Source organism: Giraffa tippelskirchi, chromosome 3 (assembly GCF_054371585.1).
Source record: "Giraffa tippelskirchi isolate mGirTip1 chromosome 3, T2T-mGirTip1v1.2.pri, whole genome shotgun sequence".
Taxonomy (NCBI): domain Eukaryota; kingdom Metazoa; phylum Chordata; class Mammalia; order Artiodactyla; family Giraffidae; genus Giraffa; species Giraffa tippelskirchi.
Genome location: NC_137277.1, coordinates 164,285,021 through 164,303,840, shown reverse-complemented (window position 1 = coordinate 164,303,840; position 18,820 = coordinate 164,285,021). Strand labels below are relative to the sequence as shown.

Sequence of the window (18,820 nt, the reverse complement as noted above, 5' to 3'; positions counted from 1 at the left end):
TCATAACACCACCCCTTGTTAATTTCTGTGTAGTACCAAAGAATACCCACTATCTGAAAAGGCTACAGAAACACTCCTCCCTCTTCCAAATAATTCTCTATATGAGGCTAGATAATCCACATAATTCAACCAAACAACACACTGAACCAACTGAAACAACAGAAACAAATAGGAAAATCCAGCTGTCTCCAATTAAACCAGACATTAAGAAGATTCTCAAAAATAATGCTACTCTTCTCACTAACATTTTTGAAACAACAGCATTTTTCATTTTTAAAAATGCTACTTATGTTTATTTGTAATGAGTTTATTATTTCTAAGTGAATTAATAAATACTTCAATTTCTAATGTGAAGTAGATATATAGTCCACATTAAAAAGAATATACTTTAGATTCCAAAGATCTTTAATAAAAGTGAATGTAAGAGACCAAAAAGCTTGAAAGCTCTGGTCTACAATAGCACTGCCTGTCCTGAATATCCAGGAGGCTCCTAAGGATGAGGTCTTTTTGATTTTAGGACCTAACAGAAATTAGCATTCTCAGTATTTATTCCAAAACACCAGGTCTGGCTTCCCAATTCTTTCAGAAGAGACGGTGAGAAGTTAAGAGCATTAAAGAAAAGTTTTCTCACATTTCACTGACAGATCAAAGCATCTGATTTCATGCTCAAGTCCAGGAAGCCTATGACTAGACAATTCCAAAGTCATAGGAGGAAGAAATCTAACAGGAAAGCTAAACTCAACTTCACATAATGAGTACCAGATCCTGTGGTTAAAGGTTCCCTGCAATGCAGAAGACCCGGGTTCGATCCCTGGGTGGGGAAGATCCTCTGGAGAAGGGAATGGCTATCCACCACTTCAGTATTCTTGCCTGATGAATTCCATGGACAGAGGAGCCTAGCAGGCTACAGACCATGGTGTCGCAGAGTTGGACATGTCTGAGCGACTAACAATTAGTTTTTCAGCAAGTGACAACTTTTCATTTACATACGCATTTTTGGACTGACTTTAAATATTCTGCCTCCCTTCTTCCATCACTTTTCCCCTACCTACTCCCTCAAAGTCAGTGTCCTCCACATGCAGTCTTTCCCTCTCTCTGGCACACAGTAAGTGCTCAATAAATGGCAGATGCAACTATTAACACAGACTCTCCTAGAGCAGCCTCTTTTATCCCATGACCTCAACCACATCCTACATTCTCCAATTTTCTTCCATCACTCAGACCTACAGAACAACCTCTCAGGCTGAAGGAGCCTCAACTCACCATGTCCAAAGTGTAACTTCTTTATCTTGCTCCTCAAAGCTGCCCCTCCTCTTTATGCCTCATCCTGTAGCATCACCCATTTGATCACTAAATTCAGAAACCTAGGATCATTCTAGACTGCTCCTTGTCCCACTCTCCTGACATCTACTTTGCCACCAGATTATGTCCACTCTACCACTGTTAAAGTGAAAGTTGCTCAGTTGTGTCCAACTCTTTGCGACCCTATGGACTATACAGTCCATGCAATTCTCCAGGCCAGAAGACTGGGTAGCCATTCCCTTCTCCAGGGGATCTTCCCAACCCAGGGATCGAACCCAGGTCTCCCACATTGCAGGCAGATTCTTAACCAGCTGAGCCACCAGGGAAGCCCCTATCACTGTTAATCTCTCTCTAAACCCTCTCCCCCATTACAACCACCATAAAGCCCTCATGGTCTCTGGCCTGGTCTCTAGTTTTCTCACTGACTTCCAGATTTCAGTCTAAAATCTTACTTATTCAAACTGCACACCAACACTACAGTAACTTTAAAGACAAATCTGATGTTACCTTCATGCTAATTATCTTTCCACAGTTTTCCCGCAATATACTCTTTCAGATTTTATCCAAGAATTCCCCTAGGAATTTTTAAAACCATGTATTCCTTGGGGAGTTCCCTGGTGGACTAGTGGTTAGGATTTGGGCTTTCACTGCCATAGCCCAGGTTCCAACCCCTGGTCAGAGAACTGAGATCCCACAAGCCAGACGGTACAGACCAAAAAAAAAAAAAAAAAATTAAACCCATGTATTCCTTGTACATCTTAAAGTTGAACTCTAAAATTTTTCATCACAAGTTTAAACAAGTTTATCCTTTTGTTAAGAGAAGGTAGAAAATACTAAATTCATAGAAAGAATTAAGGTAAGGGTTAACTGTAATTGAAATAAACATTTCATGATGATTTAGTGAGTTTTAACTATCTGATTGAATAACACACATCTAAACTAAAAGACGGGGCTTCCCTGGTGGCTCAGTCAGTAAAGAGTCACCTGCAATACAGGAGACCCAGGTTCAATCCTTGAGTCAGGAAGATCCCTTGGAGAAGGAAATGGCAACCCACTCCAGTATTCTTGCCTGGGAAATCCCATGGACAAAGAAGCCCGGCAGGCTACAGTCCATGGGTAGCAAAGAGTTGGACACGACTTAGTGACTAAACCACCACCAACCAAACTAAAAGACATCTCTTTTAAAAAATTCTATCCAAGTTTTATCCAATATATCTAACAGAAAAATCTGTTGTCCCAAAACCATTTTAGACTCATTTAACTGTTGTATTCTTCTGAATTCAGAGTATCCCAACAAAGAACAAGTTTCACCTTAACGACAATGTGTATTACACATGGGAACACAGAAAGCTTTCTGGGTTTTTGAGGTAACTTAATTACCAAAGAAGGCCTCCTTGTAATTAGTATTTCCAAAATATTTTGTTTGCCAACCTGAAGTTTTTAATTAATTTATTTTAATTGGAGGCTAATTACTTTACAATATTGTAGGGGTTTTTGCCATACATTGACATGAATCAGCCATGGGGGTACATGCACCCCCATCCTGAACCCCCCTCCCACCTCCCTCCCCATCCCATCTCTTAGGGTTGTCCCAGTGCACTGGCTTTGAGTGCCCTGTTTCATGCATTGAACTTGGACTGGTGATCTATTTCACATATGGTAATATACATGTTTCAATGTTATTCTCTCAAATCATCCCACCCTCACCTTCTCCCACAGAGTCCAAAAGTCTGTTCTTTATATGTGTCTCTTTTGCCGTCTCGCATATAGGGTCACCATTACTTTCTTTCTAAATTCTATATATATCATTAATAAACAGTATTGGTGTATTTCTTTCTGACTTGCTTCACTTCGTATAATAGGCTCCAGTTTCACCCACCTCATTAGAACTGATTCAAATGCGTTCTTTTTAATAGCTGGGTAATATTCCATTGTGTCTATCTACCACAGCTTTCTTATCCATTCGTCTGCCGATGGACATCTAGGTTGCTTCCATGTCCTAGCTATTGTAAACAGTGCTGCCATGAACATTGGGGTACACCTGTCTCTTTCAATTCTGGTTTCCTTGGTGTGGATGCCCAGCAGTGGGATTCCTGGGTCATATGGCAGTTCTATTTCCAGTTTTTAAAGGAATCTCCACACTGTTCTCCATAGGGGATGTACTAGTTTGCATTCCCACCAACAGTATAAGAGATTTCCCTTTTCTCCGCACCCTCTCCAGCATTTAGTTTGTAGACTTTTTGATAGCAGCCATTCTGAGTGGCCGGAGAAGGCAATGGCACCCCACTCTAGCACTCTTGCCTGGAAAATCCCATGGATGGAGGAGCCTGGTAGGCTACAGTCCATGGGGTCGCTAAGAGTCGGACACGACTGAGCGACTTCACTTTCACTTTTCCCTCTCATGCACTGGAGAAGGAAATGGCAACCCACTCCAGTATTCTTGCCTGGAGAATTCCAGGGACGGTGGAGCCTGGTGGGCTGCCATCTATGGGGTCGCACAGAGTCGGACACGACTGAAGCGACTTAGCAGCAGCAGCAGCAGCATTCTGAGTGGCATGAGATGGTACCTCAAATCAAAACCACAATGAGGTGGTTTTGATTTGCATTTCTCTGATAATGAGTGCTGTTGAGCATCTTTTCATGTGTTTGCTAGCCATCTGTATGTCTTCTTTGGAGAAATGTCTGTTTAGTTCTTTGGCCTATTTTTTGATTGGGTGGTTTAGTTTTCTGGTATTGAGCTGCAGGAGCTGCTTGTATATTTTTGAGATTAATTATTTGTCAGTTGCTTCATTTGCTATTATTTTCTCCCATTCTGAAAACTGTCTTTTCACCTTGCTTATAGTTTTCTTCATTGTGGAAAAGCTTTTAAGTTTAATTAGGTCCCATTTGTTTATTTTTGCTTTTACTTCCATTACTCTGGGAAATGGGTCATAGAGGATCCTGCTGTGATTTATGTCAGAGAGTGTTTTGCCTATGTTTTCCGCCAGGAGTTTTATCGTTTCTGGTCTTACATTTAGATCTTTAATCCATTTTGAGTTTATTTTTGTGTATGGTGTTAGAAAGTGTTCTAGTTTCATTCTTTTACAGACAGTTGACCAGTTTTCCCAGCACCACTTGTTAAAGAGATTGTCTTTTCTCCACTGTATATTCTTGCCTCCTTTGTCAAAGATAGGTGTCCATAGGTGCGTGGATTTATCTCTGGGCTTTCTATTTTGTTCCATTGATCTATATTTCTGTCTTTGTGCCAGTACCATACTGTCTTGATGACTGTAGCTTTGTAGTATAGTATGAAGTCAGGCAGGTTGATTCCTCCAGTTCCATTCTTCTTTCTCATGACTGCTTTGGCTATTCGAGGTTTTTTGTATTTCCATAGAAATTGTGAAATTATTTGTTCTAATTCTGTGAAAAATACTGTTGGTAGCTTGATAGGGATTGCATTGAATCTATAGATTGCTTTGGGTAGTATACCCATTTTCACTATATTGATTCTTCCAATCCATGAACATGGTATATTTCTCCATCTATTTGTGTCATATCTGATTTCTTTCATCAGTGTTTTATAGTTTTCTATACATAGATCTTTCGTTTCTTTAGGTAGATTTATTCCTAAGTATTTTATTCTTTTCATAGCAATGGTGAATGGAACTGTTTCCTTAATTACTCTGTTTTTTCATTGTTAGTGTATAGGAATGCAAGGGATTTCTGTGTATTAGTTTTATATCCTGAAATTTTACTATATTCATTGATTAGCTCTAGTAATTTTCTGGTGATTTCTTTAGGGTTTTCTATGTAGAGGATCATGTCATCTGCAAACAGTGAGAGTTTTACTTTTTATTTTCCAATCTGGATTCCTTTTATTTCTTTTTCTTCTCTGATTGCTGTGACTAAACCTTCCAAAACCATGTTAAATAGTAGTGGTGAGAGTGGGCACCATTGTCTTGTTCCTGACTTTAGGGGAAATGCTTTCAATTTTTCACCATTGAGGATAATGTTTGCTGTGGGTTTATCATATATGGCTTTTATTATGTTGAGGTATGTTCCTTCTATGCCTGCTTTCTGGAGGGTTTTTATCATAAATGGATGTTGAATTCTGTCCAAGGCTTTCTTTGCATCTATTATCATATGGTCTTTATCTTTCAATTTGTTAATGTGGTGTATCACATTGATTTGCAAATATTGAAGAATCCTTGCATCCCTGGGATAAAGCCCATTTGGTCATGATGTATGATCTTTTTAATATGTTGTTGGATTCTGTTTGCTAGAACTTTGTTGAGGATTTTTGCATCTATGTTCATTGGTGATATTGGTCTGTAGTTTTCTTTTTTTGTGGCATCTTGGTCTGCTTTTGGTATTAGGATGATGGTGGCCTCATAGAATGAGTTTGGCAGCTTACCTTCCTCTGCAATTTTCTGGAAGAGTTTGGGCAGGATAGGTGTTAGCTCTTCTCTAAATTTTGGTAGACTTCACCTGTGAAGCCATCTGTCCTGGGTTTTTGTTTGTTGAAAGATTTTTTATTACAGTTTTGATTTCTGTGCTTGTGTTGGGTTTGTTAAGATTTTCTATTTCTTCCTGGTACAGTTTTGGAAGGTTACATTTTTCTAAGAATTCGTCCATTTCTTCCAAGTTGTCCATTTTATTGTCATATAGTCGCTGATAGTAGTCTCTTATGATCCGTTGTATTTCTGTGTTGTCTGTTGTGATTTCTGCATTTTCATTTCTAATTTTGTTGATTTGATTCTTCTCCCTGGCTAATGGTTTGTCTGTTTTATTTATCTCCTCAAAGAACCAGCTTTTACTTTTGTTGACTTTTGCTATAGTCTCCTTTGTTTCTTTTTCATTTATTTCTGCCCTAATTTTAATGATTTCTTTCCTTCTACTAACCCAGGGGTTCTTCGTTTCTTCTTTTTCTAGTTGCTTTAGGTGTAACGTTAGGTTATTTATTTGATTTTTCTCTTGTTTCTTGAGGTAAGCTTGTATTGCTATGAATCTTCCCCTTAGCACTGCTTTTACTGAATCCCATAGGTTTTGGGTTGTCATGTTTTCATTTTCATTTGTTTCTATGCATATTTTGATTTCTTTTTTGATTTCTTCTGTGATTTGTTGGTTATTCAGAAGCGTGTTGTTCAGCCTCCATATGTTCACATTTTTAACAGTTTTCTTCCTGTAGTTGACATCTAATCTTACCACATTGTGATCAGAAAAGATGCTTGAAATGATTTCAATTTTTTTGTATTTACCAAGGCTAGATTTTGGCCCAGGATGTGCTCTATCCTGGAGAATGTTGCATGTGCACTTGAGAAAAAGGTGAAATTAATTGTCTTGGAGTGAAATATCCTATAGATATCAATTAGGTCTAACTGGTCCATTGTATCATTCAAAGTTTGTGTTTCTTTGCTAATTTTCTGTTTGGTTGATCTAGCCATAGGTGTGAGTGGGGTATTAAAGTCTCCCACTACTATTGTGTTACTGTTAATTTCCCCTTTCATACTTGTCAGAATTTGTCTTACATATTGTGGCTCTCCTATGTTGGGTGCATATATATTTATAATTGTTATATCTTCTTCTTGGATTGATCCTTTGATCATTATGTAGTGTCCTTCTTTGTCTCCTTTCACAGCCTTTATTTCAAAGTCTATTTTATCTGATATGAGTATTGCTACTCCTGCTTCCTTTTGGTCTCCATTTGCATGAAATATCTTTTTCCAGCCCTTCACCTTCACTGTCCCTTGGTTTCAGGTGGATCTCTTGTAGACTGCATATATAGGGGTCTTGGTTTTGTATCCATTCAGCCAGTCTTTGTCTTTTGGCTGGGGCATTCAACTCATTTATATTTAAGGCAATTATTGATAAGTATGATCCTGTTGCCATTTACTTTGTTGTTTTGGGTTCGAGTTTATAAACCTTTTCTGTGTTTCCCGTCTAGAGAAGATCCTTTAGCATTTGTTGAAGAGCTGGTTTGGTGGTGCTGAATTCTCTAAGCTTTTGCTTGTCTGTAAAGCTTTTCATTTCTCCTGCATATCTGAATGAGATCCTTGCTGGGTACAGTAATTTGGGTTGTAGGTTTTTCTCTTTCATCACTTTAAGTATGTCCTGCCATTCCCTTCTGGCCTGAAGAGTTTCTATTGCAAGATAAGTTGTTATCCTTATGGGAATCCCCTTGTGTGTTATTTGCTGCTTTTCCCTTGCTGCTTTTAATATTTGCTCTTTGTGTTTGATCTTTGTTAATTTGATTAATATGTGTCTTGGGGTGTTTCACCTTGGATTTATCCTGTTTGGGACTCTCTGGGTTTCTTGGACTTGGGTGGCTATTTCCCTCCCCATTTTAGGGAAGTTTTCAACTATTCTGAAGTATTTTCTCACGCTCTTTCTTTTTGTCTTCTTCTTCTGGGACTGCTATGATTCAAATGTTAGGGTGTTTAACATTGTCCCAAAGGTCTCTGAGGTTGTCCTCATTTCTTTTCTTTTTTTTCCTCTCTGCTTCACTTATTTCCACCATTCTATCTTCCACCTCATTTATCCTATCTTCTGCCTCAGTTATTCTACTGTTGGTTCCCTCCAGAGTGCTTTTGATCTCAGTTATTGCATTATTCATAATTGATTGACTCTCTCTTATTTTTTCTAGGTCCTTGTTAAACGTTTCTTTCATGTTCTTAATCCTTGTCTCTAATCTATTTATCTGTAACTCTATTTTGTTTTCAAGATTTTAGATCATCTTTACTATCATTATTCTGAATTCTTTTTCAGGTAGACTCCCCATCTCCTCCTCTTTTGTTTGGTTTGGTGGGCATTTATCATGTTCCTTTACCTGCTGAATATTTCTCTTCCTTTTCATTTTGTTTAGATTGCTGTGTTTGGGGTGGCCTTTCTGTAGGCTGTAAGTTTGTGGTTCCTCTTTATTGTGGAGCTTGCTCTCTGTGGGTGAGGTTGGTCTAGTGGCTTGTCAAGGTTTCCTGCCTGGTTAGGGGAGCTTGCATCTGTGTTCTGGTGGGTGAAGCTGGATCTCTTCTCTCTGGAGTGCAATGAAGTGTCCAGTATTAAGTTTTGGGGTGTCTATGGGTTTGGCATGGCTTTGGGCAGCCTGTATTTTAATGCTCAGGGCTGTGTCCCTGCATTGCTGGAGAATTAGCATGGTATGTCTTGCTCTGGAACTTGTTGGCTCTTAGGTGGAGCTTGGTTTCAGTGTAGGTATGGAGGCTTTTGGATGTGCTCTTGTCTATTAATGTTCCCCGGAATCAGGAGTTCTCTGGTGTTCTCAAGTTTTGGATTTAAGCCTCCTGCCTCTGGCTTTCAGTCTTATTCTTACAGTAGCCTCAAGACTTCTCCATCCATACAGCACAGATGATAAAACATCTAGGTTAATGGTGAAAAGATTCTCCACAGTGAGGGATACCCAGAGAGGTTCACAAAGTTACACGGAGAAGAGAAGAAGGAGGAGGGAGATAGAGGTGACCAGGAGGAGAGGAAGAGGAGTCAAAAGGGGAGAGAACAATCTAGCCAGTAATCAATTCCCTATGCACTCTCCACAGTCTGGAACACCCAGAGAGGTTCACGGAGTTACAAGAGAAGAGGGAGGAGGGAGATAGAGGTGATGACCAGGTGGAGAAGAGGGGGGAGTCAAAAGGGGAGAGACCAATCTAGCCAGTAGTCGGTTCCCTAAGCATTCTCCACAGCCCAGAACACCCAGAGAGATTCACAGAGTTAAGCAGAGAAGAGAAGGGGGAGGGAGGAGACAGAGATGACCTGAGGGAGAAAAGGAGAGTCAAAAGGGGAGAGAGCAATCAAGCCAGTAATCACACCCCAAGTGAAAAAAGATACTTAAGATTAGATTCTTAAAGGTACAAAATTGATAACAAATACCAAAAAGCAAAGATTAAAAATCTACAGTAGAGGTTAGACTCTCAAAAATACAATATTAAAAATACAAAACAGAATCAATCACAAAAATTATAAACTATATATATATATGAAATTTACTTTAAAAATAGGGTTTTTTTTTTTGCAAGGTAATAGTAGGTTGTAAAAATGAAAATTAAAGGAGTAATAAAGAACTTAAAAATTAAAAAATGATAATAGTAAAAATATATCTAGGAATTTCTCCGGAGCTGTTGTGGGCAGTGTGGGGTCAGTTCACTTTCAGACAGTTCTTTGTTTCAGCTTGTACTTATTCTCAAGGTCTAATAGGCCCCTCCAGTGCTTCGTCAATGTTAACTACAGGGTTTTAATCTGTTGCACCTGTCACTTCCAGAGTGGTTTCCTCTTCATTTATTTTGGCTTCCTCTAATTTCAAGTCTCTTCAGTGTCTAATTTCTGCTCTGACACAAAGGGGAAAAGGCAGCCACTTATTTAGGCTCACTTGTTCAGTCGTGTTGTGGGGAGGGAGGAACACTGCAAACAAATATCACTGGTGTGTGTGGGGAGTGCTCACAGTGTATGGACCACACTGGGTTTGCCCCAGCTCATGGCAGCATGTGCTTTCCAGGTCTACACGGCTCAGGCTCCAGGTTGCTCTGCAGGGGTACTGTCCAAAGCAGACCCTGCATTTCGTGCACTTCCCAGGTCTAAGCTGCTCAGGTTCAGGTTCTTGGGTATGTCACAAAGGAACAGACTCAGTTGGGCGTGCGTTTTGTGCCCTTCCCAGGTCCGAGCAGCTCAGGCGACCAGGTGCTCGGCGAGTGCCCTGTCCCAGGTGGGCTGTGTCTCTTAATCACCTACCCGTCCCAGCTGCTCGGCTTCCCAGGTGCGCAGAGTGAGCACCGTCTCAGGTGAGCCATGTGTCTCCTCTGGGAAGCTGATCTCAGGCTGCAACCCTCCTGCCAGATGTCAACCATCCAGGATCCCAGGAAGACATAGTTAGCAACTGGGAGCCTGCTCACAGTTTAGTGGAGGATTCCAGTCTCTGGGGCCAAGATTGCCCCTTGCCTTCTGGCTCTGGCTGTCGCACACCTGCCTCTCTGCCTCCAGTGGGGAGAGGAGCCTGTACACAGCTGGCTAGCTCTCTTTGCTCAATCCTTTGTTCTATGAGCCGGCCAGGCTCCAGGTTGGGTTAGGTTAGAGCCTTTCGCAGGAAAGTTCTTTTTTTTTTTTCCCCTCTCTGGCTATCCCACAGTTTGGGTGCTATCTCACATTAGCTCCCTTAGACTGTCCTCAGGGCATTCTGGCCCAGTCCTTACCCTAAAGCATGCAGCCCACGTCTCCCTGTCCAGCCCCCCGATCACTGGTGTCGGATGCGTGCCTGCAACTGGGCTACTTCTCCACTGGGAGTTGAAGTTAGGCACCTATTCTGTGGGTTTTTGGTTTTTTTTTTTCCTCCTGGTTATGTCGCCCTCTGAGATTCCAAAACTGCCCACAGGCCCACCGGTGAGAGGGTTTCCTGCTGTTTGGAAACTTCTCCTTCACGACTCCCTCCCCAGGACGGGTCTCCTTCCCTAACTCTTTCGTTTCTCTTTTTGTCGTTTATATTTTGTCCTACCTCCTTTCGAAGAGAATGGGTTGCCTTTCTGGGTGCCTGGTGTCCTCTGCCAGTGTTCAGAAGTTGTTTTGTGGAAGTTGCTTAGTATTCAAATGATCTTTTGATGAATTTGTGGGAGAGAAAGTGGTCTCCCTGTCCTATTCCTCCACCATCTTGGGACTGCCCCCAACCTGAAGGTTTTATACACAGAATAACACACTACAGTAAAATTTGGAAGCATAAGAGATATGACACTCTCTACCCCTTTTTTTGTAAGGTCAGTTTTAGAAGAGTTCATCTGGAAGCTAAGGATCTGGAAATTGATTCTTCTAAAACTGTGTGTGGGGCTTCCCTTGTTTTCCAGTGCTTAAGACTGAGCTTTCACTGCAGCAGGGCTCGAGTTCGATTTCTGGTCAGAAAGGTTCCCTGGAGAAAGAAATGGCAACCCACTCTGGTATTATTGCCTGGGAAATCCCACGGACAGAGGAGCCTGGCAGGCTACAGTCCATGGGGCAGCAAAGAGTGGGATAGGATTGAGCAGTAAAGTTCCCTCCAAACTCAGCTCAGGTCTGTCAGGCTGTTACCAGTTCTCTTTTCAGGCCTTGCTGTATCTTTACTGAAGATACTTTGTATCTGGAAGGTCTTCTCACCTCTTTATTCCCAGAAAACATCTGATAATTTTTCAAAGCTACATTGAGTCCAATCAATAAAGAGCTGGTAACTTTTGGGAACTAAGGGGGGGGTGATTGTCATACAAACAGTACCTCAGTATTTATTGCAAATAATTAAGGATGGAATTAAAAAAAATACATTTGAATCGGTTCTACTGAGATGGATGAAACTGGAGCCCATTATACAGAGTGAAGTAAGCCAGAAAGAAAAACAACAATACAGTATACTAATGCATATATATGGAATTTGAAAGATGGTAATGATAACCCTATATGCGAGACAGAATAAGAGACACAGATGCATAGAACAATTTTATGGACTCTGAGGGAGAAGGTGAGGGTGGGACGTTCTGGGAGAATAGCATTGAAACATGTATATTATCATATGTGAAACAGAACACCATTCCATGTTCGATGCATGAGACAAAGGCTCAGGGCCGGGGCAATGGGATGACCCAGAGGGATGGGATGGGGAGGGAGGTGGGTGGGGGACCAGGAAGGGGAACACATGTAAACCCATGGCTGATTCATGTCAATGTATGGCAAAAACTATTACAATATTGTAAAGTAATTAGCCCCCAACTAAAATAAATAAATTTATTAAAAAAAAAAAAAGGATGGAATGGAACACTTTACCAAAGGGTTCCTCTGCTACTTGTTGACTGCCTAAACCAACAGATAAAGTTAAGGAAGATGGATCTGGAGTATCTGAGTAGATAGGAGGATTCCTCCCCAAGGAAGGATTAAAACATTTCCTAGATGCAAATTGGAAATGTGAAAATAGAGTTTTCCAAATAAATTTGGGTTAAATATTTTTCTAATATTCTATTAGAACACACACCACACAATATGACAAATGCTGTTTACATGCTTAAAATTTCCCCTAAACTCTGTGCAACCACGCCTGCCCTGTGCACCCCTGTATCCCCCAGTGCCTTCCATAATGCTCTGGCTCACCAAGCAATTGTCGATGCTTATTAAAAATTGTTGAATGATTAAAGGAAGTAATGGATTGATGGAACACATGAAGAGTTTAAATTCTCTAAAGTTAAGGAAAATATTTCTCTACAGACAGTGAAGATGGGGAAGTTAAAAGGCGGGTATCCATGTTAAATTCAGCCGTGAGGCCTAAGAGGAGCTTGGGCTCACACTAAAGCGAGGGGAATTTAAACTACAGCGGGGCGGGAAAGGAGGCTCGGAGGCCTAGGGTGAAAGGATGCTGCAGGGTTCGGGGAACCAGAGGAGCTAAGACTAAGTTCACTGGGCGCGGCGGGAAGGGGGCAGGGGAGGGTGCAGAGGGGTTCCGAGGAGGCGCGAAGACCTGGCAGGGAAGGAGGCCGCGGATCCCTCTCCTCCCAGGTGATGCAGAGATGGCTGGGCAGGAAGCAGGGCTGGGGCAGGAGAGGCCAGAGGGCTGGGGCCGCGTCAAAAGGCCCGGGGCAGAAGAAGGGGCGAGAGAGTCGAGCCGGCAGAGGGTCGTTCCCCCGGCTCCGCGGCCACACTCACCCAGCGGACTCAGCTTCACCGCGGCTGGGCGCCGGCTCCGCGCTGCTTCCTCCCTCGGCCTGCCGGGCGAGCGGGCGGCCTCAGGCGCCCCTAGCAACCACGCACGGCCACGCGACCCGCGCTCTCAGCCGCCGGCGCGGCTGCCGCCAGACACGCATTGCGCGCGCCCCCAGCGGACGCACTGAGGGCCTGAAGGGGCGATCCCAGGCAGGCGCGCGGAATCTCGGGGTTTGTCGGGTTTGGAAAGGCGGGCGTCACAGGGCTCGCGCACGCGCAGCCGCTTCGACGCGGGTGGGACTCGCAGAGCGGAATTCTGGGAGATGTAGTCTCGAGGTTAAAGCCCTGAAAGGCTACGTTCCGGCACTCCAGGACCCTCTATACTTTGGTTCTACCTAACCCCTATGGCGGAGAAGGCAATGGCAACCCAATCTAGTATTCTTGCCTAGAGAATCCCGTGGACAGAGGAGTCTGTGGGCTGCCGTCTATGGGGTCGCACAGAGTCGGACACGATTGAAGCGACTTAGCAGCAGCAGCAGCAACCCCTATGGACTCTTTCTTTGGCCGTGCCTTAATTCGCTCCTCTAAAACCAAAGAACTCAGACTTCATTAAATAATTTTCTTGTAGTACTTTCCAGTTAAAACCCTTTGAGTTTGACCCCAGGAAAGAAGAGATCGCCAGATCCGCTATGCTATGCTTCACTCTACCTACCTACCCCTAACCCCAACCCAAGCAGCAGGCTCCAATTCCAATCACCTGCTTTCTGAGCTTCAAGTGTGAACTTGAGGAAACAGACTCAATTAATTATCTTCCCAGGCAAGACAGTGACCCCTCAGACTCAGATGTCCCTGGTTCTAACGAATTCGGAGATCTCAAAAGAACTGGAGGGCGAAGAGCTTTCTAAATAGTCTGCTACAGAAATAATGGGAACAATAAGAGATGAAACTAATTTAAGGAAAGCAATCTGGGCCACAGCAAAGATGCTTAATAAATAATTGATTCAGGCAACAGTCATTGGTCAGCTATAAATTATATCTTGTGATGTGATGCAATTTGAACTACACAGTAACATTAGGAAGTAGTATATTTTTGTCTAAAAATCAGTTGAATCTGAATCTAATCAAGCTTTTGGCTCCAACTTCCAGTTTATAAGAAATAAAGAGAAACATTGTCACAAGAAGGCCATCTGACAAATCCAGAATGTAGGCCAATGTATAGAGGAATCACCTCATTTCTTCAACAGTTTCAGAGTATAAAAAAAGAGTGAGGTTTCCTATGTTGTAAGATACTTAAGAGACATAATCACATCAATGAGTGGACCTTGTTTAGATACTGATTCAAATAAGCCAACTGCAATTGTCTTTTGAGACACTAGAGAAATCTGAATATAGACAGGGGACATTAAGAACATAGATAACGTTAAATCATTATTAAGTTTTTTTAGTTAATTTACTGAATGGTGACAACCCCCCCTCCGCCCAATATATCCTTGTCTTAATTCCAGGAACCTGTAAATATTACCTTATTTGGCAAAATATGTGATTAATGATTTTGAGATGATCTTGAAAGGATTAAGGAATTTTCCTGGATTATCTGAGTGGGCCCTAAATCGAGTAAGAATCCCTAGTGAGGCAGAAAGAGATGGGACAGACACAGAGAAGACACAGAAAAAAGGGAGAGGCAACTTGTGACCAAGAAGGCAGATCAGAGCAAAGTAGAATGCCTGGGAGCACAGAAGGTGGAAGAGACAAGAATGGATTCTTCCTTAGAATCTTCTGAGGAAATGGGGTTCTTCAGACAGGGTGATTTCAGAATTCTGGCTTCCAGAACCATGAGAGAATTTGTTGTTTTAAGTCACCAAATTTGTGGTAATGTGTTGGCAGCCACAGGATGGATATTGTGACATTATTTGAGAAGATATCCTTATTTTTTACCAGATACTTTAAGGAATTAAGTGACATGATGCCAAGGAGTTGCTTTTTTTTTTTTTTGCTTTAAAATACTACAGCAAACACCCTAGTAGCAATGAGCACACCTAACACCCAGGTCTTAGTTTCTAATATCACTCCATTACCAGGAACCAGGGCTTCCCTGGTGGCACAGACGGTAAAGAATTCACCTGCAATGTGGGAGACCTGGGTTCAATCCCTGGGTTGGGAAGATTCCCTGGAGAAGATAATGGCAACCTATTCCGGTATTATTGCCTGGAGAATCCCATGGACAGAGGAGCTTGGCGGGCTACAGTCCATAGCGTCTCAACGAGTTGGACATGACTGAGCGACTAAGCACATCAGGAACCAGGGGTCCTCCGAGAAATGGCTGATTCTAGGACTAGGGCAGGAAATACACAAAATGACGCAGAAGCAATTGGCAGTGCCAGAAAGAAAGTGTAAACAAAACAAACCAAAACAACAGATTGGTGAGAAGATGTAACAGGAGCTAACTGAAAGAATTCCCAATGACCAAAGTTGGAATAATTTGAGCAATAAAATTAAAGTAACAGTGCTTTTATAACCCAAAGTATAAAGCAAATATCCATGAGTCACTGGTATAAATAAATGGTTGAGGGCTCCCCTGGTGGCTCAGTGGTAAAGAATCTGCCTACCAATGCAGGAGTCATGGGTTTGACCCTTGGTCCAGGAAGATCCCACATGCCGCAGAGCAACTAAGGCCTTGTGCCACAACTGCTGAGCCCATGTGCTCTAGAGCCCATGCCTTGCAACACGAGAAGCCACTGCAATGAGAAACCCACTCACTGCAACTAGAGAAAGCCTGCATGCAGCAATGAAGAACCAATGAAGCCAAAAATAAATAAAATTTAAAAATAAGTAAATGGTTGAATGTGTTCACAAATGTGATAAAGAGCCAAATCTCCTATGCAGAAAAATTAAAGGAAAAAATGTAGATATTCAGCCCTAAAGGTGGGGAAGCATAACCCACATTCCTTAAGTTTGGGCTGTGCAGAGTGACTTCTTTCCAGAGTACAGTATAGAAAGGGGAGTAGTGTAAGGCAAAAGTAGTAACAATAGAAAAATCTGACAAACATCACTTCAGCCAGGTGATCAAGGTCAACATCATGTAGGTAGTATATGCCCTTGATAGATGATGAAAATGGCATTTTGCTTTTGTGATTTTCCTCCCCAAAACTCGTAACTCCAGTCCGGTCATGAGAAACATCAGGCAAATTCCAATAGAGGAGCATCCTGCAAATGCCTGACCAGTACTTCTCAAAATTGTCAAGGTTATCAAAAACTAGATATTTCTAAAGAAACTCTTATAGCCAGAGGTGCCCAGGGAAACAACTAAATGATGTGTAATGAGATCCTGGAACAGAAAAAGGACACTGGGTAACAATTAAGGAACTCTGAATAAAATGCAGGTTTTAGTTAATAATACAGTTCACCCTTAAACAAAGTTTGAACAATATGAATTCACTTATTCGTGAATTTTTTTCAGTAAATATGTACTACAGTACTACATAATACACAGTTGGTTGAACCCTCAGGTATGGAGGGCTGACTGTAAAGTTATACTCAGATTTTCAACTGTGTGGGGATAACCGCCCCCCAAGCCCTAAGTTTTTCAAGGGTCGACTGTGTATCAATGTTGGTTCCACTAACTGTAACAAATATATCAAAATAATGTAAGATGCTAATAATAGGGGAAATTGTGTATAGATAGAGGCAAGGTATAATATATGAACTCTTTGTACTATCTGCTCAATTTTTCTGTAAATCTAAAACTGTTCTAAAATATAAAGTCTTTATATATAATCTTTAAAAAAAAAACAAAAAAAACTAGCAATGGAAATTTGCCTAGTCCACCTTAACCAAGTCATAGATGTAACTTCACCAATAATGGGAATAAGTAACATCATCAGCCTCCAGATACAATGTACTAAGAGGACACATCATCACTTACATAGTGTTTCTACCAAAAATGTATAACCAGCATCAAATCACACACACAAAAAATCAGATACACTCAAACATCAGATTTACACAAACCACAAAGAAACATCAGTTCAGTTCAGTCACTCAGTCGTGTCCGACTCTTTGCGACCCCATGAATTGCAGCACGCCAGGCCTCTCTGTCCATCACCAACTCCCGGAGTCTACCCAAACCCATGTCCATCAAGTCGGTGATGCAGACACACTCAAAATATCAATCACTATCATAAAATTAAGGGAGGAATGAGGAATGGTTCTAGATTTGAGGCAAAAGAGATCTCATAACCAAACACAAAGCATGATCTTGGGTTGGCTCTTAAACCAGGAGAAAAACTGGTATAAAGAACATTATTGGAACAACTGGGATATGATGGCTGTAGTATTATATCAATGTTGAATTTCCTGATTTCATCAACTTTATTAATTATACTGTGATTATATAAGTAAATATCCTTGATCTTAAGAAATACAAGTCTCAGGGGGCTGCACTGCATGGCATGCAGGGATCTTAGTTCCCCAACCAGGGATCAAATCCGTGCTCCCTGCACTGGAACTGCAGAGTCTTAACCACTGGACTGGCAGGGAAATCCACAAAATGCAAGTTTTCTAACAGTAAAGGAGCATGGTATTTACAGCTTACCCTCATATGGTTCAGAAAAATATGATAAAACCAATTGTGGCAAAATGTTAACAATTCATGAATCTGGGTGAAGGGGGTATGGGAATTCTTCACACTGTTCTTATTATTTCTAAAAAATAATTTAAAACTATAGCAGTAACAATAAAGAAAGCTGAGTATCAAAGAATTGATGCTTTTGAATTGTGGTGCTGGAGAAGTCTCTTGAGAGTCCCTTGGACAGCAAGATCGAACCAGTCAATCCTAAAGGAAATCAACCCTGAATACTCACTGGAAGGACTGATGTTGAAGCTGAAACTCCAATACTTTGGCCACCTAATGTGAAGAGCTGACTCACTGGAAAAGATCCTGATGCTGGGAAAGATTGAGGGCAGGAGGGGAAGGGGGTGACAGGATGAGATGGTTAGATGGTATCACCAACTCAATGGACATGAATTTGAGCAAACCCAGGGATAGTGAAGGACAGGGAAGCCTGGTGTGCTACAGTTCATGGGGTCACAAAGAATCAGACACAACTTGGCGACTGAACAACAACAGATAGCAATAAAAAAAATTTTTAATGGAACAGGTAGAACTAGTGTGACAAAATGTTGATGGTGGCTGAATTTGTGAGATCAGGATATGGGTGTTTCACCTGCCATTCCCTCTACTTTTTTGTGTTTAAAAACTTTAAGCTCCTTTTCCCCTGCCCAAAAGTTAACCCTTGTATGCACGTATGCTCAGTCGCTTCAGTCGTGTAGGGCTCTTTGCGATCCTATGGACTGTAGCCTGCAAGGCTCCTCTTTCCGTGGGATTCTCCAGGCAAGAATACTGGAGTGGATTGCCATTTCCTTCATGTATGCATGTAAAAGAAGCACAAATCCTCAAGCCTTCCAGACATTCTCTAAATCCCAGGCACCACTCAGAATTCACTCCAAATCCCCTCAGCACCGTGATAACTGCTAGGTGTAAAATTGTTTACATATTTCTAACCCTTTAGATTGTAAACTCACAGGGATAGAAACATATTTTCTTATTATGCTTCCTCTAAACTGATTGTTGTTTGATGCAATACAACGCCTAGAAAGTTTTGATGTAAATGTGATTTCTCTATATTAAATTGTTTATGTACCAGACAAGCAAGGTATTGCAAGCTAGTATTTAACAAATTATTTGGAAAAGACAAACAATTATTTTACAAGGTAATTTCCCCTAGTTTATCTTTTAGGAAAAAATATCCAGATTTAAAGACACAATACTGTATATATATTTTTCTTAATGTAGACAGGTCTTAGGGAAGTACTGTGGTTTTGATAAAACCAAAAACCC

At 41.5% G+C, this 18,820-nt stretch overlaps 1 protein-coding gene across 7 annotated transcripts in view; it reads right to left on the bottom strand.

The window, feature by feature from the left end:
• The window catches only part of TTLL4 (tubulin tyrosine ligase like 4), a 36,722-nt gene extending 22,030 nt beyond the window's left edge, over positions 1 to 14,692 (bottom strand). For 4 of the 7 annotated variants that reach the window (XM_081584071.1, XM_081584075.1, XM_081584069.1 and 1 more), the window contains exon 1: positions 12,928 to 13,018. The gene's annotated coding sequence lies outside the window, so the exon portion shown is untranslated. Of the gene's footprint in view, positions 1 to 12,927; positions 13,019 to 14,446 lie in introns of those variants that run through there. The other 3 variants (XM_081584070.1, XM_081584074.1, XM_081584072.1) reach the window with 3 other exon arrangements.
• Between the last annotated feature and the right edge of the window lie 4,128 nt (positions 14,693 to 18,820).